The following is a 24120-nucleotide window of genomic DNA, read 5'->3' as shown; positions in this document are numbered from 1 at the left end:
AGAGGAAGTAGAAGACACAGCTACTAAAGCTTGAGTAATGAACTTCCTCAACTAAACACAGTCTTATGCAGAAGGACAGGTTAGATTTTTTTTCAGTTAACTGAATTTAAATCACAATTTACACACATTGTGAGTACTGCTTAGCATTAAGCTAACCCGTCTAACACGAGATAACACACTTTTCCCCCCGTTATCTAGCTCTGTTGAGCTACTCAGGCTTCTTGTCCTATAAATGCTAATTGATTTGCATGTAAACTGTAATTTTGTAATGGACAGAGATATCAGTTCATGTAGATGCAATGACAATACCAGATTCCTAGTTTACTTGCATCATATTGTTGGGTATTGTCTTAAATGATGTTTCTTTGGGAAAATGGAACAAAAATTAGCTTTCAGAAAAGAAACTCAGACCACTAAAGTGTGAAATGAAACACAATGAAGCAAACTGTTTGTATACAGATACAAAAGAATCAGACTACGTAAACACTTATTTAATAGCACTGAAGGTTAATAAGACTGATTGTATTTCTCAGTCTAAAAGTACTCCTTTTACATTTGATTTGTGGTAAGAGGAAATGTTTGATTTTTCACACTGAACAACAAAAGCAGTTCAGAAGTTCATACTCTGAATAATGTTACTTTTGGTACTTTCTAATGCTACTTTGATTGTAGCAAATGCATGAATGTTTGAGTCACAAAGGAAAGGTTTATGATTAAAATAATAAAATGCAGTGCTTTCCTGGATGGTGTATATACACATTCATTTCAATGACATGGCAGCCACGCTCATCACACAACTAAAGCTGGTGGCATTAAGAAATTAGTCTCCTGGCTTAAAAGGAAGACTGCTCTTTTATCTTCAAAACATATTTATGTTGACAGATATGTTATTGTAGGACCAATGTTTCTATAAAACACTAGTGTTGTGTAACCTACTTCAGTAATTCTAAACAGTTTGGAGGAACTCAAAATCAAACCTGAAAAGAAAGCACAGCTGTGAACCTATTGAAAGCAACCTGCTGTTTCTGCCTGTATCTTTGCCTGAAATTTTAACTTTATGATGATTTTACAACCAAACGAAGGTATCAGTGCCATGGTTTTTCTTGATGGAGCAGAGTGGCCAGTTCACAAATGATGTCGGCCTTCATCCTGTAAACACTTGTGCACAAGCTTAGCTTTTGTACCATTGACAGTGTCATTGCATTCAAGGGGATTATTTGAATGTTTTGTGCATCAGCGCTTGCTGTATTCAAGCCATTGCTATAACATAAATGTTTTGAGGGTTGATAAAACGAAACTCCACTTGTGTCATCTTGTAAATGCTTCTCCATTTTATTAACACACAAAGTGGATAGCAGGACCCATCTCTTCACTGCTACCACACGGCAGAGAAAATAGGAACTTCCACACAATTTACCCCATCGTCGGGTCGTTCCTGACCTCAAAACCTCCATAGAATAACACACAGCTTGCGGAGAGGCCAGGCCGCTCCTGCTGGGCCCTGCAACCCAAGGGGAGTTGGCAGGGCAGGGCCACGGGGGCTGGGACACCCCCTCTGGAAGCTGGGGCGCTTCCCAAGGGAGCGCGGCCCCGCGGGGTAGGTGTGCACAGGCCCCGGCAGCCGCGGGCTGCGGGGCTGAGGGAGGATCGGGGAGCCCCGTTGTGCCCTGACCCTGCTCCCCCCGCCCCGCTCCGGGCCTGCGCGCCGCCCTCTCCCCTCACAGAACGGGATCAGATCCGGGCGCGTCCCCGGCCAGCAGCGGCTCAGAGGGGCCGGCGGAGAGCGGCAGCATCCGGCAGCCCCGCGGCCTGCGGGCCCTGCCCCCAGCACTGGGCCGCGTCTCCCGCGGGAGGCGGAGGGAGCGCAGCCGAGGGAGCCTCGCTGCTCCTTCCTCCTCCCCTTCTTCCCCGTCCCCCTCAGCCCCTCCGCAGGGCCGGGCCGTTGCGGGCGGTGCAGCGGCGCTGCCCCCGCCCCTCGGCGCTGGCGGCCGGGCCGAGCGGCGGCGGGGTCACGGCGGCGGCCGGGTCAGAGGGTAAAGGTTGCTCCCCCAGCATCCTCCGTGCTGGATACTCAGCCATCTTGGATTCGCGGGACAAGAAAATTCATGCGGTGAGTCCGGCCCCGGCCGCCCCTCCCCGGCCCCGCCGCCGACCCAGGCCTCGCCGCCGTCCCGGCCGCGGCCCGATGTGGGAGGCCCGGGCGGCGGCGCGGCCCTCGGCGGGGCTTGTTGGGCCTGGGGCCGCCCCACCGGGTTTCCGTTTGCTTTTGTCTCCGAGGGGGAGCGGGGGGGACGCGCGGCGCCCGAGCCGGGGGCGCAGCCGCAGGCCCGGCCCGGCCTGCTGCCCCCCTCCCTTCTCCGCGGCCGCCGGCGGCGGCGGCCCCCGGGCGCCGCTCTGGGGCCGGGCGAGGCCGCGGCCCGGCGGTGCCCGGGCCCCGCATCCCTGCGGCCGCCGGCGGCAGCTCGCCCTGCGGCCCGCTCGGCCCGCCCGGCCCGCCCGAACGGCTCCTTCCCGCCGCCGCCCCGGCGGCTGCTCCCGGGCCTCCCCCGTCCCTCCGAGCCCGGCCCCGCAGGGCCGCACGGCCGCCCGGCCCCCGCCCGCCGCCTTCCCCAGGCCCGGCGCCGGGGCAGCGGAACCTGCCGCCCACGGCCGGGGCTGCGCCGGCCCCGCGCTCCGCCGAGCGGCCGTGCGGCCTGTGCCGCGCGCCCCGGGCCGAGAAAGGGGGTGAGACGGGGGTGCTGCTGGCTGGCTTTCGGTTCAAAAATATATATTTTTTCTTTTTGCCTGCGCCTGTTTCACTCTCCTCCTGGCGGCGGTTAAGGCAGTGTGTAAACAGGTTCTGGCTTTCCCTCGGACGTGTTTGTAAAACAAACTTGAAAGGGAGAGAGCGCGGTCGCCGAAGGAAGGAATGAGCCTTCCCCTGCCCGCCTGGGCGGCGATGACAAGCTCTGGCGTGAACCTGACCCGTGCTGGGAGAGGAGGTGGCACAGGGTGACAGGTTAGGGATAACAAGGCGACAGTAGGGCGGTAGGGAAGGATGCAAGGGTCAGTGTTAGCAGTCTGGTCAGTTTATGTATGCTACTGGTGAAAACAAGGTACCAGCTAATGGGTATTCTCGGTTTTAGGGTGAGTTTTTCTTGGTGAAGTTACAGGTAACTTTGTTTTGGAGGCTCTGTAACGTGGGAAAATGAAAACATTCTTGTGTTAGGTGTTAGGTTGCTTCTTATTCACATCTAACACAAGCATGTTTAGTTTCTGCTGTCTTTTTTATCGGGCAGAAAGTTGTTTCCAACTTTGCTATGTTTTATCCCCAGGGGAGAATAAGAGCTTTGTGTGTCTTTCATAAGTATATATGTGTGTGTGTGACTTGAGTGTGTGAAGGAGACACTCCTGTGTGCTTGCACAGCAGCAGTCTGGTGCTGGTGACTGGCTGCTAGTCTAAACTCTTCAGCTGGGGAAAGATTAAGATGATCAAATCTGCTGTCATATCTGTTACTGAAAAACTTTGCTTTGGGAAACTTGGACTTGTTTCAGACTGTTAAGACTTGGGAAGACCTGCAAGGGGAAAATAATTGTAGACGTTTATATTGCAAAGGCATCTTCCTTTGGACCTGGAAGAATTGTTTTGTATGTGTTGATGTGCTTTGAGTTCTCTTATAATGACAAATTAATAGAACATAGCTCACAGGAGCAGGTTTTGTGATCTTGAACATGATGTATCTGTTCTATGCCTTTTTTTCCTCTTCTTTTTGCCCCCAACTTCCCCTGTTGTTTATGTTGAGTATTCAGCTGGTATGCTAAACTTCAAGGCGTTGACTGCTTCTGATTTTAGAAAGGGATTTGAATACTCACTTATCAAGAGCTGACTGACTTGACTTGCAAGTGTATTTCCGTTTCATTTTCAGGAAGCTGTTGATAAAGCTAAGAGTGTAGTAGGAGATAAACCTTGTCTACATATCTCTTCTAGAAATTTAATATTGCTGTCAAAGTAGTCATTGTTATTGCAACCTGTTTGTGTGTCAGTTCTGTCAAGAAGTGAAAGAAAAGCCCTTGGTTAAAATCTGAAAACAAAGAAACCCCAGAAACTTATATTTAAAATGGATTTGAATTCTCTTTAACAGAATCTAATTTTAGATAATTGTTATTTAGTGGAAAAAGTAGGACAGTTAGTGTGTCCTAAAGTTTGATGCTAAAAAATTGTCCCATAAATGGCTGTTTCCACCTGAAGATCTTGGTCTTTACCTCAGTCACTTCATATGAAAATTCTGAGTGCCTGCAGCACACTGGTAGATCTCAGAAAGTATTTCTGTTGTATTTTTTATGTTTCTAAGTGCATTTCTGTCTGGATAGAGATTAGCGTTTCAATCGGGAACATTATTGCTTTTTTAGTGTCTGTTGTAGCTTTCTTAAAAATTACCTTAATAGTCATGTTGATGCAAGGTCTGTTGTGTAGTAATTTGCTAAGTTGTAACCTCATTATGGTTTTAAAGGGGCCTTGTATCATAACACTGTTTATTCAAAAATATCTTCCACCTCCTTCATTTTATGAACTCGAGAAGTGAATAGAACTTAAAAATGCACCACAGTTGAATTAAAACAGAGGTTTCTATCACCTGGCTTTCTCACTTTATCTGGAAACTGAAAAGAAGTATTGAATGGCTTGTTTGCCTATGAGGTAGTATAGAAAGTGTGCCAAGTATAGAATTTTGTTCTAAAGGAAGTAAACTCCTGTATCTAACTTTCTAAAATTATGTCTTCTCTTAAAGCTTTAATGTGCTTAAGTAAAAGGCACCTTAAAAATGTGTTATTTTAAAAAATAAAAGAAAAGATCTTAAATTCTTTGCAGAATATTTGCCACATTTGTTGTGTGTTTATAAATGTTAGCTTGAATAGAAAGCCCTTTACCAGTTTCTATGGAAGTACAGTACTTCAGGAAGTCAAATCAATATTTTTATGACTGATTTAAATGATTGCTCTGTAAATTATACAGATTTTCTCATTTTAAATTACTATCAGTGCAGTGGGTATGTAAATTTCAAGGATTGACAAAAGCATAGAAGTTGAAGTTAACTTTGCTTGATCTGAGCTTTTGAGACATAAATAAGTAAAAAAAATGTATGTGAGCATTCTTCTATACAGCAGAAATCTGCAAATATATTTGCTTGAAATTTATTTTTGTATCTCAGTTGCACTGCACTGAACAATTCAATACAGCTTGTTCCAGTTTTCTTTCCTGAGTAGAATTTGCCTTTTTTTTTTTCCCCCAGATGTGCTTTAGCACGTAGGTGCTATGTTTGTGTGTCTTGTTGATCTCCTGACCCAGGTTCCTGGAAAAGCATATGAACACCTGGAAGTTTGTGTGTAGTCTCCTTGACTTAGAAGCCTCTGCTTACATGCTGATGGTTAACTTGTGTGTGAGTTTTCAGGATGGATGCTGTATTTTGACAGCTAACTATGCTTTTATTGAGCATTATAATAGCGTAGGAAGAATTGTGTCAAGTGAAAATACTGCACCGTAGGTATTTTAAATTGTCCTTGTGGAATTATTTTGGTTTTGGAGCAGGTGTGTATACACAAGCATGGTCTGTGCTAATCAACAAGAGATTCTTGTTCAACACAGGATTGAAAGTATTTTTGTATTTGTATATGCAAATATGAAAAAAAACCTAACCAAAACCCCAGCCATAAAATGTTCATATTGCTTATTATATATATTTTATCTTTCATTTTTAATACTCTCAAAAAATACAACATTTTTGTTGTGGTGGTGTGCAGTAGCACATCTTCTGGTCTGGTTGGGTAATGGGCTCCAAGTCAAGGTGTAAGTGATTCTTGCCCAAAAGGGTTACTGAGAAACCTTAATTTGTCTTGCTGTAGCATTGGATATCGTAGCATTACAGAAAAGTGTGCATTACTTTTTCCCCCTGACTTGGTTACTCTGCCATCTGATTGCTTTTTGCAGTCCTAATATGTATAATTTCACAATTCTGCATTTCCTAGGAGGATTCCTTTCAAATTATGCTGGTAGGTTAAAATTTGATTATAATGAAGACTTTTTTCAGACACATCCTTCTCTTGTTAAATTGCAGTGCAAGAGTTGTTAATCAGAAATGCAGTAGTAAGTAAACCATTGTTTCTTCCTGTTTTCCTTTTGATTTGGGATAATTTATGGGGCGATATTTTTAGGTATTATTTTTTACCCCATGCCACTTGGGATTTCTTTTTCCTGAGTGGTTTTTTTTTTTTTTTTTTTTTTTTTTTTTTTTTGGCTTATTGAACTTCAGAAGCATTTTTTATCTGTGCTTGAGACCAGTCAATGATGTTTGAATATAGTTAGCTGAAGTCAAGTTATTCATGAAAAGGTGTAGTTTTTTTAAACTGAAAACTGATATAAAATGCTGCTATATTTGTAGTGCATAAAATGGAAACTTTTACTTTGCATTGCTGTTGCTGAGTAGACAGTAACCCCATGGGCTGAGCTGGACCACGCTTTCTGAGTTACCTACTGAGGTGATGGGTTACTCTGGGTAAGTCATTTAACCAATTCCTAGCAAAGCTCTGGTCTGTGGTAAGAGGATAATGGTTTCCTGTGTTTCACTTGCCTTGTTCAGGACTTCTGTGGAACCACACACTGCTAGCAGTTGATACATATGGTTAGCAAAACCAATTTTAACCCCCCCCAAATGGCCCTATACCGAGTTCAGTAGGTGACACTTGTCTGGTTTGTCCCTTATGTGTTTCAGAATGGCATGTCCACAGTATTTTCATTACAATCTAAATATGTGTGCATTTAGAAACAATAGCAGGGAGTTTTCAGGCTGCAAAAAGAGGCAGTCGGACTCATTATGGCCAATTATTTTTAATTATAAAATGTTTACATTTAGATTTGTAGGCAATGTCTTGGCAAACAAGCTTTTCTAAAGCTGTCTTTGTAACTCAGACAATGATAATGTAATATCATATATTATCTTTTCTGTCAAAGGGTTGTAGGAAAATGCCTGTCCTGGTGTAAAATGAGCAACTAATGCTTGTATCAGTGGACTGTACTTCTCTTGCAGTCTATATGACTGTGTGAGTTTTGGCTTTTGAGCTTCAGTGGAATAGTATTTTTCCCCTTCCAGCTTAGGAAGACCTTGCATTATTTCAGGCAGAATGAATATTCCTTGTAAACATTTTTTATTCGAATTGTAAAAACTATTCTTGCAGAGGAGATGTTGCCAGAGAATTATAATGATGGAAAAAATGTCTGCCAACCTTCCCTCTGTTGCTCTACTGTGTAGGGGACTTGTTTGGGTACATGCTTGAAGTCTTTCACCATTCAGAAGTCATGAGGTTTGTGAGAAAGTACTTGTTGCATATAAATACTTATTTTTTGAAAAAGTTATAAAACAGGAAAATAGCTTGAAGCAGGTATTTTATGTAATGGCTGAGTAAGCTAAAAAAACGTATAGAGGAAAGTTGTCTCTTGAATGTTTGTACCATATGTTGTGATGTGGAGAAGTGGAAATCTGAAAGGTTTTCAAATAGAAATCAGCTGTAAACAGTGTCAACTTTTGAAAGACTCACAAGGTGATGAGCAATTCTGAATGTTAAAGTACCTCATGATACTGTGTCCACCTGTAAAACTGTTTGATACAAACTAGCTTTTTAATGAGTTGTTTGATTATTTATTGCAGTGTTGGTACTGGTCTTGATACTTTGCTGTATGGTGTACTTTTCCTAACATGTCAGAAGCACCCTGGTAAAGCAGAAGGGTACCTTATGTTGGAATCTTAATTTGCTGGCTTATTTTCTGAATGTGGATGCACATTTCCAATACATCACATTGATTACAACCAGCATTACACATGTAAGTAAGTCAGTATCACTTTTTATTTCATGGTGGAAGTCAAAGTAAATTCAGGAATTCATGTTCCTTTGCTGCTGTGGTATGGAGTTAATTTTTTGTTTGTTTGGGGTTTTTTGGGTTTTCTTTTGTGCGTGTTTTGTTTTTTGTTTTTGGAAACTTTTTGGAATTTTCAGGATGATATGTTTTGGACAATAAATACATGTTTTGTTTCCTCCAATGTCCCTGGAAATTTAGTTATGCATAAATGTTGTGAGACATCTGTGATGGAACAGGGACTATCAAAATTCTTACAAATTTAGATTCAGGAGTTTGGTGCTCTTCTGAGCTTACCTTCAGTCAGTGTATGTTGTGAATACGAGCAGTATATGGTTGATGGCAAGTAGTATTTTCATGAGGATTAGTATTTTAATTAGGAATTGCAAGCTCTTAAAGTGAGTTGTGATCCTAATCTTTTATCGTCTCTGAAAGACATGTAACTAGTTTAAATCTTTTTTTTTAAGGAACTGGCAATTCTTTTATGTTCCACAGGGTAGATTCAGTTTCACACTGGTGTGAATTAGGTTTTATAGCAAGAATTCAGCAAGTCTTGAAAACTGGGATGGCCAGGTGTAGGTCTCGTTGGTAACCAGGAGTGACTCACTAAGAGCAGGCATCTTTAACTCCCCCTTAAAAATGTATTCCAGTGTACAGCTACTGGCCTTTCCTATAGTAATGAATACCTGCATCTCATGAGCCCAGTTATTAAAGCAAAACCATTTTGAGCAGTGTATTTTAAAACTTGGTAAACTAAAGGTACTTCACAGGCCCTGGTGTTAATGTAGTTGGGAGAGAGCCTGGAGAGGAATAACAGAGACTCCAAATGAATAAATGGTGATAGTAAATGAATAAACTGTTGATAGTAGAATGTGCTTCATGGGTTAATTTATATTTGTAACTGCAAGAAACATAAAAATTTAAAATAAGTCAAATATATATTGGTAACCTAACTTTTGAGTTAACTCAGATTTAAGCATTTAACTGAATTTATATAAATATGCTTCTATATGGAAACTGAAATCAGAAGGAGAAGTTAAAATTCAAATTATGGTCCTACAGACGTCATACAGTTGTGTCTAGGTGAAAGAAGGAATTTCAAACTAGTGCACCTTCTTAGAAAAGAAATAGTGAGATGATCTGGTGTGTATTCAGTAGGAAGGCAGCTGGTTAAGCATCCTGTAAACACATGCAGACTCTCAGAGTGTCCACACCACAACTCTTTTCCCTGAAGTGGGGGAAAAGTCACAGAGAGAAGTGGAAAAGAAGGAAGTTGTGAGTTATCATGGTTTAAGTATTAAGACACAGAACAAATCTTTAAGAAACCAATTTTTATTAATTCTGCTGCTCATAGCAAAGGTCTTTATGATTAGTAGGTTTTTTCTCTATCTACTGAATGTAAATTAAATTTTATAGTCTCAGATGGTTCAGTATTTTTGGGACTGTCAGGAGAGAACTTCAGTCTGAATGGAATCTAATATTCTGCTCCAAGTGAGCAATTGTTCTTTGTGCATATTGATGTAACTGTCCATATCTCTGCAACAGATTCCAGTGCAGTACTTAATTTTGTAATGTGCTTCTAAAAATAAGTGCATAGTCTTATGTAACACATCTTGTATTGTTAGCACCTAGAGGCTTCATCCCCACTGGTGTGAAGTGGAACACATCCTACATAAGTTTTGATTGTGGTTATTTACATCTGAAATACTTTCTCTGACAGTGTCTATGGGCAAAGAGTAGCTTTGTTTTAGGAATGAGCAGTAGTTTCAGGAGTATCAGATACCTTGTTTGTATGGTGAAGTATGTTACTCCTCTGCATATCTGAGCAAAACAACAGTTGGAAAGGTACTGTATAGCTCAGTAGACATCTCTGATCCACGAGAGAAGCTCTGTGGATTCCTGCTTGCAGGTATGTGCACTTTCTCAGAGCTCTCGCTTAATTTGGCTCTGCAGTGCAACTATATAAGCATTCTGAAAGTCTGTGGATGCTGCAGACATGAAAATGAGATGTTAATCATATTAATGCAGCTTTGAGGGCAAACTTGAAATCTTCTTGAAAAGAAAGGTGACATTTATGATCAAATTACACTGTTGTGTTAGGTTTTGTACACCTCTTGCTGTAGTCTTAGCAATGTTTTGATCTCTTTAATGTGGCTTTTCTCACGCTTTTTGAATTCAGGCTGCAAATAACATGTTAAATTAGATGATAAAATGCATGATGTCTTGCTGATATGTTGTTGTTTAAATTTATGGGGGGTTCCCGGGGAGTGCCCCCCGGAGACCCCCGGGGTCTTTAGGGGTCGTGGTGTTCCCGGGCTTGCAGGCAAGGAGACTCAGACGCCGGTGGGATGCTGATGAGGTGAGGGTTTATTCACTGAGGGAGAGGGGAAGGGGGGAGGGGGAAGGGGGGGAGAGGAGAGAGGAGCGTCCGGACGCCTCCAGGGGTAGAGGGGCAAGAGGGGCAGAGCCTTCTGCCTTAGCATTCTTATCACAGAGGTTCAAAGGGGCGCGGTAACATTCTCCAACCAATGAGGTTACAGATACAGGATACTGCAGGGAGGGTACAGACTGGGGATAAATCATACATTTTCCAAGGGTGAGCCAGAGCAAACCATTTCCATAAAATGCAATTCCACAAGTCACCCTTTTTTTCTTTAAAATGTGAGAAGAGAAATATGACATATGACAATTAATAATTTAAAAAATGAAACAGTAATTACACTTTTGCAGCATGAAACTAAATACAATTGCAGTAAGGATTATGTTATACTGTGAACAGTTGATCTGACCTTGTAATTGCAGTAGACGGGTTATGTGAGTTTATATTGCAAGATTTGAAACAAGTTAACAAATTTGTTTGAGCCTTTCCAGCGTGACTGGCCTAATAGTGTCTAGTCTTTTCCAACTGGCTTTTCAGACCACCACAGCCCCCAGCTTAGGCTGTGGCGCTGACTATGCTCCCACTCTAGGGATAGGAAAACACGTGGAGTTCCCCGGGCTCCACACACGGCTTCAGATTCTCCAGGTGGCCTGCTGCAGTTCCCCCATTGGGGCCGGGCAGGGGCAGTGAGGAATTTAAATCAACTCAAGCTGCCATTGATTTGTCACGGAATTCCCGTAAGGCTTGAACAGCAAGTCACCGACACTCACGGATCTGAGCCAAACCACTCCTTTCACTTTCCAACTGGTTCAACCAAAAGACCCCCAGTTTTAGGTCATCAAAAGAGAAACAAAAGAAAAAAACTACAAAAACCGTCAAATACTTTCTCAGACACCAATTTAGGTTATCAATCACCCTCAGAACTAACTGAGGACAGCATAAACCCAAAAGCGTTACAGATTCAATAGTCTACACTACTGAATCGCGCCTTACAAGAAGACAATTCAAAAACTGCTTCCCTTGGATCTACACTTGTGACCTGAAAAGGCCTCTGCTTTCTAAAACAGAAAACAGGGGAATCTGCAATATTTACACACACAAAACTAGAAAGGCATAATTGTAAAACTACTTCATGGGGATGGGAAGGAAATGGAGGGGTTTGGGACACCCTGCTGTTTGGCCAGAACAGCTAGGGACAGGGGCAGAAAAACAGGGAAAGGGAATCGAAGTAGCATTAACAATTATACAAGGCTGTAAAACTGGTATTACAAATTCACTTTAGCTTTGGGGTTTGGTTTCTTAGCGTTTACCTTGTGGGACTTGAAAAACGGAAGATGGGACTGAGAGCACGTGGCCATGGTGGCCATGCGGTCACAGCGCTGATAGGATGACACCTGTACAGAACAAACTTCTCATATGTAAATAATTTAAGGGACAGAAATCAAATTTATCAAGAATCACAGCTTTATCTGAGTAACTTGGTTCTCATTTTTCACCACTTCTTGAAGTAGGTGCTGTGCTTTTATGTCAGGGGCTCAGCTGAAATTTCAGAGTAGAGGATTGAAAGTTCATCTCAAAGTCCGAGGCCAAAGCAGAAGCAACCATTCTTTATTCTGTTAGTGTCCCTCTAAAAGTTAATTTTCTGTAGTGTTGTTTACTGAAACCCCAAATGCTTCACTTTACGAGGTTCTTCTCTTTCCCTAAGAGATCTGGTACTTCAGTGAAAAATGTATTCAAAGGGATCTGAAGAAATAACTAGAAATCTGGAGAAATCTGTAAAGCTAAACAAACAGGTTATCTCTTAATTAGGTTGCATCTTTATCAATAAATGAGGTGTTTGTAGATGTTTTTGATGATTTTTTTTATCTGAACAACTCAAGTTATTTAATTTTCTAGCAGTACCTAGGCCAGGTATCCATTGCTTTGGGGCAGGAGAAGCACTGTCAGGGAAAGTACCTTTGTCCGTCCTGAGGCCAAACAGCACATGTACATATTCAGGTAGTTAGATATGTGCCATTTCTACATGTATAGGTTTTGGGTTTTGTGTAGAAAGGATGAGAGTCTGCCGGATCCCCAGTGGAGCTGCCATGCACCTCTGATGGGCGAGGGAGGGAAGCATCCCAGAGAGGAAGAGCCTGTGTGCAGACCATGCCATGTTATTCTGATCCTGGTGCGTCAGCCCAGGCCTAGCCTGTCACTTAATACTGTGCTTGTAGAGAAGAAATGCAGTATTGTTATAGCAAATATGTTTTTCTGTTCTGTCTGGTATTATTTCCTTTTTCTTGAGTAAGTGTCCAGGGAGCCGAATGCAAGAATAATGCCTTGGTTGTGTATTTCAGCATTTTTGTGTCAGCCCTTTTTTTTTTAAGGAGTGTATCACAGAGTTTGCTCTCCACAACTGCCTGTCATCTGTTTGTTCACCAGTAGGAGAAGACTGAAGGTGAAGTAGGTCCTGCACTGAGCCTTCTTAGCCTGGTTTGAGTAGGGCTATGCCAGGAAAATGTTGGTATCACCAGGTTCATGAGGGATTGTTAAGTGAGAGGAGTTTAATGAAAAGAACCTGCCATTTATTTTTATGTGCAGAATCAGTACATAACTTCTTACTTTAAACACTTAGTTGTCCTGTTAATATAATTTATCTTTGTGAAGTTAGTGTGTTTATCCCTCACTAATCATATAACTTGCTGTTTATGAAAAGCTTCAGAGTTTATGGAAGATGGCATAACCTCTATTTCCTGTCTAATTAAGCAAAACTTTGAAGTTTTATGTGAGGTTCCTTCAATATCTACCTTTTTAGCTTGCAGCTTGTACAGTGAATGGATAGTCTATTTTATTGATTAATGGAGGGTCAGAATGAGCTCACATCCCTCTAATGTTGCCCTTGCGATGGCATACTATAAAATTATGTGGGTATCTTTTGATCCTTGTGAGATATGAAGATTTTGGCAGTGAACATGTTTTCTGTGAAAACTTTTAGACACTAACAATTGTTGTGACACTCTAAAGTATCTGTTACTGTTTTTACTGGAAAAGCAAAAAGTGCATAAGACCACAAGGGAATAATGGATTTTGCTTAGGAGGTAAACTTCTGAAATTGTTATGCATGAAAACCATTCAAAATAATTCAGCTGTCAGTGTTAAACCGATACTGAAACAGGGAAAAAAGGCGAAAATGGTCTTGCTTAATCAGTTGCCCTCCTGCTTTGTGTCAGAAGACAAACCAAAATTGCCTTGGTTTGCAGAAGAAAGTTCCCTTTTGTAGTGTGCTTCTTCTGTATAAATGCAACTGCCACGGTTCTGCCCACAGTATAAAGCTTTCTTTTCTTTTTTTTCCTCTCTCTTTTTCCTCTCAGAGGTGAGAGGCCAGTGGTGGTAAGGATGCTATCTTAGAACAAGATAGCTGCTAATAGAATGGGTTCCACAGCAAGGCCTTGTCATTCCTGGGAAACATCGCCAGGTCCTGCTCCTGTCAGCAGTCTGACTTCTGTGGAAACTGCCAAACTGGCAAAGTAAAATGGGCAAAAAAATCAGAATTATAAATGGCAAGATTACTAACGAAAATGTGTGCCTTGAGTAAGTATGGGACTCCTAGTGATACCTTGTAATTACACATTGGTTATGAGAATCTAATCTAAATTTGCGGTTTGAAGTGATAGAAATCTATGCAACACTGCTGAGATGGTCATATTCTTCACATATAGGTTCTTTAATATCAGTTGTGCTTTAAAATCTTAGCTATTTAGAAGTTAATTTTTTTTTTTTACTTAGTGTGAGAAGCTTTGAGTTGAGTTAGTACATAAACCTGGAGAGGAGCAGCTTGGTTCCATCAAGTCATGAAGGCTTTCCAGTGTTAAAATATAGGCACATCATGCTGAGGAGTAACGTTTTATCTGAAGACAGCGGTTTAGGTAAATGCAAGACACTCCAGGTAGTCTTTTTTTGTCTCCTGTACTCCCAGAATACTTTTTTTTTTCTTTTTCTTTTTTTTCTTTTCTTTTTTTTCTTTTTTTTTTCTTTTTTTTTTTTTTTTTCCCTGAGGTATTCTTATGATTTGTTGGTTTGTTTTTGTTTGGGTGGGTTTTTTTTTGTTGTTGTTGTTTGTTTTTTGGGTTTTTTTTTGTTTGTTTGTTTTGGGTTTTTTTTTTGGTTTTGGTTTTTTTGGGGTTTTTTTTGTGTTTTTCTTACTCTTTCATTACTTCTTTTCACTGGGTTTCATTTCTTTCCCCACAATTGAAGATTCAAAAGTGAGGTTTTGGGTCACCTTGTTGTTGTTCCTGATGCTTACTTTTTGTATTGCAATGTCAGACTCATCTCATTTTCAGTTCATAAACTGAGAGGGATATAGGTCACTGTTTAAATGAGAGTTTGAAGTTTTCTTGCAAACAAACCCCTCCCTCAGTACATAAAACCCTGCTTCAGTGGCCATTAAAATTGCAAACTCAAGGGAGTCTGAATTCAAGGAATGCTGGAATGAAGGTTTTTTCCCATCTTGATTCAGGTTCCATCTGCAAGTCACTGTTACATAGTTTTTTTGATGAAATAATGTTTTCCCCAGAGCACTCTGGTCTCGTTGGTTGGACAGGTTTCATGGTGTTCTCATACTGAGGTTTTTCTTTTTTAATCCCATTGTTCAGATCATGCTATCCAAATTTTTAGGCAAATACAGGATTAATGTTTTCTCTCCAATTTCTTCATTACAGTTTCATGGAAATGCTTTATAATACTTTTTGGAAAAGTTATATTTTTATATTGCCTCTCTGAAGTGACAGCCATGCATTACAAATAGAGAAACCGAGACATTGGCTTAGTATTTCAAAACAGAAATATCTTCATTTAATTTGCAGATGTGAATAGTTAATACTTCTCCATAGACACATGAAGTCTATGGAGACACATGACTTCAAGCAGAAGTCACTTGTGGAAATCTGTGTGTGGCTCCCTCAGCATTAGTTAAAAAAAAAGAGAATACAAACCATAATGGACAGACATAAAATTGGTTTACATATGTGGCATTTAAACATCTTAGCTAGACATATTTTCTTTCTGTAGTCTCTGTGTCATGATTTAGAAGAGGATAGAGCTAGATCTTGATAGTGGTCCCTGGTCCATTGGCCAAAAGAATGGGAAAGCCCAGAAGGGGTGGGTCCGGGATCTGAGGCTCTGCATGCTGTAGTGTTTGGATTTTTGGGACTCTCTGCCTACCCATCAGCATCTTACACATCTGTCTCTTTCTTTATGCAATTTCTTTTTCTGTTCCTGTTCGGAACTCCAATTCCTCTTCTGCTTTCCTCCCTCCCTTGTGTTCTGGCTATTCTCCTGCTAGCACCCAACTGCTATTTAACTGGTATTTAAGACAATGATAAGCATTTCTCAGTCCTAGGATGCCGGGTCATTAGCTATCATGGCCAGGCTTACATCCACACCACTGCGCAGCAGTCCTGTGCAAGAAGGGGAAATGTGTTGTAGAACAGCAGAGAGCCTGCACAATCTTGGTGTAGCATGTGAGCAGGGTGGTGCAGAGCAGATTTGAGCAGGTCTTCACTGTGGTGGTACACAGTGGCTTCCTAAGACAAGAACATATTGCACTCATCAATGCTGCACAGCATTCAAGTACTAGAGCATCCAAACAGACTAGATTTTAAAATGTTTTCAGCTGGAGGGGGGTATTTTTCTCTTGAAAACCACTGAACAATCTTAGCTGCTCTAAAAAGATTAAATTTGATCAGTTTGGCCTGAAAGACGGTTAAAGGTTGTGTTTGGTCCTAAAAAGCGTATGCATTCTGTAATTTGGCCAAGTGAATGAATGTAGGGGTCTTAATGACTACTATTGTACATTACAATATTACTGCCTGTGCTTTCTGTAACAATTTAAGTTGATCTTAATTTAGTAAGACTGAATCGGTATGTTTTCATTGTTTTTTCTTCTTCCAAAGTAGTGCATTTGAAGGCAATTTTAAACAAGGCCCAGATTAAAGTGTATTTTGTGTGCATGCAATTTATTGTGCTGTTCTGAATATGAAGCATGAGAAAAGCTATAGAAAATTTCTTGAAAATCCTTAGTTTAGAAATGTTGGCTTAAACTTTAAATTACAAGATTTTGTTTGGAATTCCTAACTTCAAAATACACAGTTATCAAAGGGGGCTATCTGTCCAAGATTTCTTTTGAAAATGGCTCTGGAGTTAAATTCTTAGAAAAAGTATTTTTGTGCTCTAGTTTTTTATTTTATTTTCTGAAAGGAAGTGTCATTTAAGGAGATAAGTTGTGTCCATAGGAAAATTATTGATATTTTTAGAAATGGATTGGAAAGCAGTTAGCTGTAACTTCATGGTTAAGGAATGACAACCACTGTTTGTGTTGTAAATCAAGATAACTTTCTGTGTAAGGGTATAGGAGGATTATGTCATGAGAAAAAGGGTGAAGCTATTAAAAGTGAAAGTGTTACAAGAGTGAATGTTCTCAGATGAGGTGAAGGTTTTAGTTTTATTTGGTGTGTTCACCTGCATTAAAACTACTGTGAAAATAGTAAAGATGTTTATTTAAGGAATACATGACTCATTTTCTTCATTTTGTTTTTTACAAGTGAGACTTAATACCCAGACTCAGCTGTAAGTCTTGGGGTGTCAGCTACAAGATCCAGATTTATGCCACATATCTTTCTCCACTTAGTTTTATTGCTTTATTGCCATTGAGTCTTCTGACTTCAGCTAGCTAATAGGTAGGCACGTAGGCCTCTGCAAGTCTGGGTAAAGACGTACAAGAACTTGAGCGTCCTTGAAAGTGCGTGTGCACAGGAGAAGAGAGCATTTGCTCTGTGAGTGAACATGTGTACCTGAAGGAGTCCGTGTGTACGGCAGTGTGTGTGACAGGTCACCGAGACATCGAAAATGTTGCTGTACCCTCGTCTTCCTTTTCAGACTGTGCTTGTTGCAGTACACATAGAGCCAGTCTTTATGGTGTGCACATATGCTGCAAATAATAATCCAGGATTTTCACTAGGATGGACCTAAATGTGTGAGTTGCTGAACTGAAACTTACCCTTTTTATGCTTTCATTTCCAGGTAGGGATATTTTTTCTTATTGGGCAGGTCTTGTTTTCCGTGTGTAACCAAAGGTTATGGTAACAATTTTCCTATGTAAATAGACAGTAGAGCTGCTAGACCTGTGCTAAAGCATAAGAACCCTAATAAACTTGGTATCACTATAGCAATTACAGTATAATAATGATTGAGAAACCTTTGAATAACCTTAAAAAAAACCCCAAACCAAACTCCATGCAACAATATGTAGTCAGTAGGATCCCTATGGGATTCTGCATTTTTTGAAGACTGCCTCTGTGTGCCTGTGTGAGTAGTGATTATCGAGATCTCAAATGAGAATATGGTTAGCATATTTGCTTGTTAGGGATCAGTTCTGGACTCATATTTTCTTCTCCCCCACTGTATCCTCCCTGTGTTGTGGTGCTTGTCCTTCTTGGTGAAGGGTCTGTATTGAATTATGGTTTGTTTACTAGCTCTTCATGGGCTGCTTACTGCCTGTTTTTTAAGCACAGCACCTCTGAGATCTTTCTTCTTCAACCTTCTTTGTCTGGAAAAGGCAGAGTTGGTACCTCAGAAAATTTATTTAGATTCTTTTGGTTGAGAGATGTGGTGATTTTTTGATGTATGATTTTATAAGGATGTGCAGTGTTGCTTTTGCAGTCTCAGTGTGTGCTTCCCCTTTCAGATGCATATATAAATGGTTACCAGTTCTGACTAAAAAATGTGTTTTTTACAGTTTCATGCCTTCTTTTTCTCTTTTTCCTTTTTTTTTTAGTGAATCAGAACCATATAAATTGGATTAAGAGTAGAACATTGAGAATAAAAAGTTTGCGATATGTAATTTTTTGTTCAGTGACTCAGTGTCCTCTCTATTTGTGCACTTCTCGTGAGATCTTAATTGTGAGAAGGTCCCTACTGGGCTGGGCCACCATGCTGATGGTATGAAGTTAATCCAAGGTACAGGCTTTGCTTGTAAAAACCTCCTTAAAATATGATCTGTAATACTTGCCACCAGTTTGTGTCCTAACAAAGTTCAAAATCAGGCTACGTTGTTTTCCATTTTTTTTAATGCTTTTTTTATTGTATTTTTTTTTTCAAGTATGTAACGTATTCAAGAACCACTGAGTTTTATCAGTGGTAATTTATCTTTCTGATCTTTTTGTTCTTTAAAATGTCTATTAGGCTTTCTAACTGTAAAAATATGCTTGATACTGATGGGCTGACATAAACTGGTTGACTTGCTTATAAACAGTTACTTGAATTTTTTTAAGCGTTCTGGATCATATAGAAATGTAATGGAAAAAATCAAATTTTTTGAAAAGAAATAGGTACATTAATGGTTAAGGGAGCATCTGTTAGGGCAGCAGACATACATTGCTCCCATATACATCACGTATGTATAACCTGTTAATCATGATGTGCTTCAAAGGAGCAAACTACTGAAACAATTTCTCTCATTTGGGCTTTTATCTAACTAAACCAGTTAGAAAAGATCATGACACTCTTTCATACTTCATTTAAAACTTTTAACTTACGTTTCATGTGTTTTTGAAGATTCTTGAAGGGTCAGTTCTTTTAAAAGGTGAAATTTCTGTTGTATTACATGTCAGCCTCAATGGAATTTAATTTCAGTATTAAAACCAATAGTTTCTCAATATTGCAGTTGATAAATTTAATTGTGAAGATTCCTTTTGTGTGTGTGTATGTGTCTTCATCCTCTTACAGAGAACTTGTGAGATTTCTGGATTTATTGTTTTTTTTATTTTTGCTAATTCTGTAGTGAAGAGTATGTGTTTACTCTTAATTTGCAAACATGAGTTGCAGTCTCCAAACTTACATGCCATGAGGTATATATTCTGAAATTGGACAGTTGGGTTTTTTACATATAGGTTTGTTTTGAGGGATGATATAACCTGAGATTGTGAATGTGGTACATTTTCCTTTGCAGAATTAAGTAAGCAATTCTCAAGTGAACATCTTCCTTATAGAACCTTCTTATGTGAAATACACCAAAATTAAAAGCATGATATCCATTTAAAAATATCTTTAGCTTGTGTCCAGGTAGGAGATAGAGTACTGTCTTCTCTTTGTTTCAAAGTACACCTTTGATAAGTGAACATATTGGATTATTGGGATGCTTAAAACTACCTGATGACCTTTCTGAGTAAGGTTTTGTCTCTAACATCTTTGTTAACCCATTAAGTAAATAAGGTCTCTTAAAGGGTTAACACAGACATTACTTAGGCATTAAGTCTTCCTTTCCTCAGTTAACTCCAAGGAAGCTGCCATAGGGTTGTTGTGAAAAGTAAATGACCAGGTCCAGAGATTCCACTGTTGTGGGCTGAGTTAGGAGAACAGATTTGGAATCTCCTGTTTTGGCTTTCAGTGTCCTGGAAGGAACTAGTAGTTGATAAACAGATACCATTAATGACTGTAAGAAGGGTGTCCCCTGAAAGCTTTTTAAGGGTTTATAAAGTGGAAGTTACTATTATTAAGCTGTTCTTCATTTATGTGATTTCTCTGATTCCTTGCAGCTGGTCTTGTGGCTCACCATCCTAGGGGCAGAGAGGAATAAACTTCATCTCTTAGAATTTTTTTTACTTATCTGTCATATCTTGAGAATGCTGGTGGTAACCACTCATAGCCTGCAAAAGGTGTTTTCTACAGGCAGTTGTAGTGGATTTGGCTGTGAGGAATTCATTATCCCACAGCAGCCCTCGCTGTGCTGTGCTTTGCATCAGTGGCTGAAAGGGGGTTGATAACACACCAGTGTTTTGGCTACAGCTGAGCAGCTCTGGCACAGCATCAGCACTGTACCCGCAAAACAACATTTCCCCCACATCAGTAGGCTGGGGGTGGGCAGAATCCCGGGAGGGGACACAACTAGGCCAGCAGACCCAAAATAACCAAAAGATATTCCATGCCATATGAAATCAGCTCAGATGTAAATGCTGAGACAAAGAGGAGGAAAGCAGGGGTGGGAGGGGGATGGATATTTGTTATTTTACCAGGTTTGCCTTCTGCAGCAGTTGCTACACGTGCTGAAGCCCTGCTTCCTGGGAAGTAGCTTGCTGATGGGAAGTGGAGAATTAACCTTTTTTTTTTCCTCTTTACTTCTGCATGTGCAAACTTTTGTTTTTGCTTTAGTGAACTGACTTAACTAGAGTTGTTTTCCATCTTACTTTCTCTCCCTTGTGCATGTGGGAAGTGAGAGCAACAGAGCAGCTTGGTGGGCACCTGGTATCCAGCCAAGGTCAACCCATCCCAGAAGCAAAAAGCATTAGATGGAGAGATTTTAGAAAACTATGGGAATTAAGTTTTCGGACGTTGTGGACTGTTCAGAACAGTGTCATGTTTTTCTCTTTTGGAAGCAAGACACAGAAACCATTTATGCAAGATGCTGGTTTCCCCTGGACAGAGGTCATGGAAGAATAGTATAAACATATTCTGTGGTGTCAGCCTTCGGAGTGAAGTATCAGCTGCAGAGCAGTCACTTTGATACAGCCATGTCTGAGCAAGCTATTTATGATCATTACCAGCACAAAAAGCTTTGTGCTTCCATTTTTCCCTGCCTTCATAAATGCTTCCTGTCAAACAATGATCTGCCAGCACGGGTACCTGTATGATAGGGAAGCGAGCAACTAAACAAACCCAGGAGATCCGGCCAGTCAGTAAACTGGATGGAAAGCTGCTGTGAGAACCAATGGAGAAGCTGCTTGGCAGAGCCTGCTCTGATAAATGAGGAAAGTAGTTTTTAAACTTGCTTGCTAGACAGGCTTGCAAGCACTGCCTTAGGCTCTGACAGTTATCTCTGATTTCCAGCAAGGTGGCTGAATTAAAGAGAGCTGCTACATCAGAAAAAGAAGAACAAGTTTCTAAAGAGATATTTCAGGTAGTTTGCTGTGTTTTTCTCAGTCTTAAGAATGATCTAGGAGGCTATTACTGTTCTTTGGGGTTCTCACAGAATTAGGTTTTGGGGGTTATAGATGGGAGTATTTCATAGATGGAGGAAGATTGATTGGGCAATTAATTTAAATGTGTCATTGAACTAAAATGTTTTTTGTCTGCTCATAGTGTGACTAATGTGGTATTTCACAGATTATCCATTGGAAATTTGCTGAGTTGAGGTGAAGTCCAAGATTCATTCTATAAAGGATGCCTTTTTGTGTAACTGTCTGTAGCAAGTATACTTCCTTTGCATACCATTTCCAGAGTAAGTTCAGCTCTTTACAAACATCACTTAGTAAGCTAGTAGCCCAAAATAGAACAGTTCAGTTGGGACGAATTTGCAAAATGACTTACAGCAAAATTAAACTTCATGGAGGAAAATCTTCAAATCTGCCATCTTATGTGCCTCTCAGTGGTTTTTATACTTTGGTTTTGTTCAGGTTTTATCTGTATGCCTGTCTTATCCAAAGGTAGTTTTCTGATACTTTCCTAACAATCAAATTACTTGTGGGCTTCAAGTGTGTCTGTTTCCTGGAGCCAGACCTATGTAGTAGCAAGTCCTAAATTGAGCTCTTGGCTGCTGTAGGCTGAGCATCCATTATAATAGACTTACAGAATTTATTTTGCTAAGAATAGCAGGTTTTATGGTAAGTTCTGTTTGTCTCACATCTCAAGCTTTAAATGGAGACAGAAGCTGCATTCTTTGCGTTCTATCCGTAGTGAGGGAATGAAGGAGGGAACTTGTGCCTTTCAGTAAAGACTATAAACCTGGGATTTGCTCTTCTGCGTAGTTGCAAAACATGCTAACAATTCCTCATAACTTTTATTTGTGGTACTACGCTCAGCTGATTAAGATCTATCCAGTACTAAAAAAATTCAGTGCAGAATTTTAGCTTTAGAGACTCTTTGATAATACGCAAAGGAACAAAAAAAAATATCTCCTATCATGTTAATTCTCATTGCCAGTCTTACGGGTTTACAGCATTATCAGTCTGTTGCTCTCAGTGTTTAAATTGTACTGTCTGAGACCTCTGGAGGTTTTTCCTTGGTCCCAGTTGCTCTTTATGCTCTTTCTGCTCAAAGTGAGCAAAAAATGAATATAGGCATGTCCAATTCAACTAAAAGCAAACTCAGAAAGAGACCTATTATTTAATCATATTCTTAATTAAACATGAACCATTATGTTATGCTTTTTTCAAATATCTCAATTTGTTCTGTTATGCTTTTTTGTTTTAAGAGTGTGTTAAACCTTCAAAAAATGTTTTGCATATTGATACTGTAACTTAAAACATACCCAGAGTCCAGATATGTATAGTAACAGCATTATTTTTTAATTGATTTGCCACGGAAGGGTTTTGAATACTTGTTTTGTTATTGTATTGTTACAGCAGTTATTTTTAAGGGACAAAAGGCTGACAAATAGGTAGCAAAAAGTATTGGAATGTGAGGTAGCCAGGGATGAAACTATTGGGAAAACTTCCTAAAAATACTATATATTTTTATATTTAAGTCTGTATAAATATCATGATCTCTAGCCTTGGCTTTGGAGCATTTTTGGATGCTTTTTGATGATACATATCTTTTAATCTTAATTACATACAGTCAGGAGACTCTCTGGATGCACATTTCTAGATGCCTAATTAAATACTGCAAGAGAAGGATTTAGCATACATAGTGACATTTTTAATAATGAAATTTGACTTAGTCTTAGTCTTAGTTGTAGTGTATCTTACCTTAAAAGAATGGTTCTTAATATATTGTAAAATAGAGGAGTGGTCAGTATAGCTTGATTTGTAAGAGTGCCTGTGTAATGACACAATTTTAATTACAAGGTCATTGTGCTTTCAGATGTATCTGTGCTTATAGTAAAAAGTTTATTTCTTTTTCTTTAGCTGCCATCTGAATGATACTAGTGCCTTATAAAGTAGTAAGTGGAATTACTGTTCTGGTTCATCAAGAATTTGAGTGTGGGGTAGCATAGACAACATAGAAGCAATAATTAGACCCAAAGAATTTTCGCATGATCACCTGCAATGCATCAAAAGAAAAGTTTGCCATTTAGCTATTCCAATTTTAAGAGCAAAAGGCTGGATCATTCACTGACTTGAGAACTGAGCAGGTTTATGAGACATGAAATGAATAAACTTCATGTTGTTTCTAGGTACTTCAGATTTACCATTCAGGAATAAAAAGGTGTTTTCTAATGAAACGCAAAATAACCTGGACACTGATCAGCTGTAAGAGATGTGCAGTTTGCTTAATTGTCAGTACTACCTTGCTCCATCTTATTAAATGAGTTTAAAATCTGGATGGGCCCTGGAATGAGTAATTGTAGGCTTATTTTTCATGTTAAGTGCAGTTAGATTTTTGTAATTTTGAGTGAGAGTTACAAGTGGTCTGCAAAGACTAAATTGTTGTATCTGTTAACCAATGTCTAAATATAAGCAGTAAAGTCTAACTTGTTAGTGTACCTGGTCAAAGACAGCTTTCAGTTAAACATTCAGCTACAAGAGACTGTGCTGTGATACTTAATGTGAAACACAAATTTTTTTGAAATTTCTGCATTAAGGATATGTATTTATGGGGCAGTTATATATCATGGTGCTTTTTTTGTATTTTTCTCCTTGAATTTTTTTCTCTTGCTGTCTGTTTAAAACAGGAGGAAGGAAAGGTGAAAGTCTCTTCTACAGCTGTCTTTCCCTCCCTACAAAAAGGGGTATGGATACAACTTAATTTAACATAGTCTGGGCCCTGTTGGTATCAGTAATATTCTCTGTGTGTAAAAGCACTTGCTTTGGGAAAGGGGTTGGCCCCAATCCCAGACTAAACGTAGCTTGATTTCAGTAGTGAGTTTCTCATTTGACTTCAGTGA

The 24120-nt window shown here is 39.9% G+C and overlaps 1 protein-coding gene across 1 annotated transcript in view; it reads left to right on the top strand.

Annotated features, from left to right (window-relative positions):
* The first annotated feature begins 1499 nt into the window (after positions 1 to 1499).
* CNOT2 (CCR4-NOT transcription complex subunit 2) overlaps positions 1500 to 24120 on the top strand; it is an 87749-nt gene continuing 65128 nt past the window's right edge. Inside the window, exon 1 of the mRNA XM_063396474.1 lies at positions 1500 to 2110. The gene's annotated coding sequence lies outside the window, so the exon portion shown is untranslated. The remainder of the gene's footprint in view (positions 2111 to 24120) is intronic.

This window comes from Prinia subflava, chromosome 4 (assembly GCF_021018805.1).
Source record: "Prinia subflava isolate CZ2003 ecotype Zambia chromosome 4, Cam_Psub_1.2, whole genome shotgun sequence".
Classification (NCBI taxonomy): domain Eukaryota; kingdom Metazoa; phylum Chordata; class Aves; order Passeriformes; family Cisticolidae; genus Prinia; species Prinia subflava.
The sequence above is the reverse complement of the archived record's forward strand: the minus strand, read 5'-3'. Positions and strand labels throughout refer to the sequence as shown.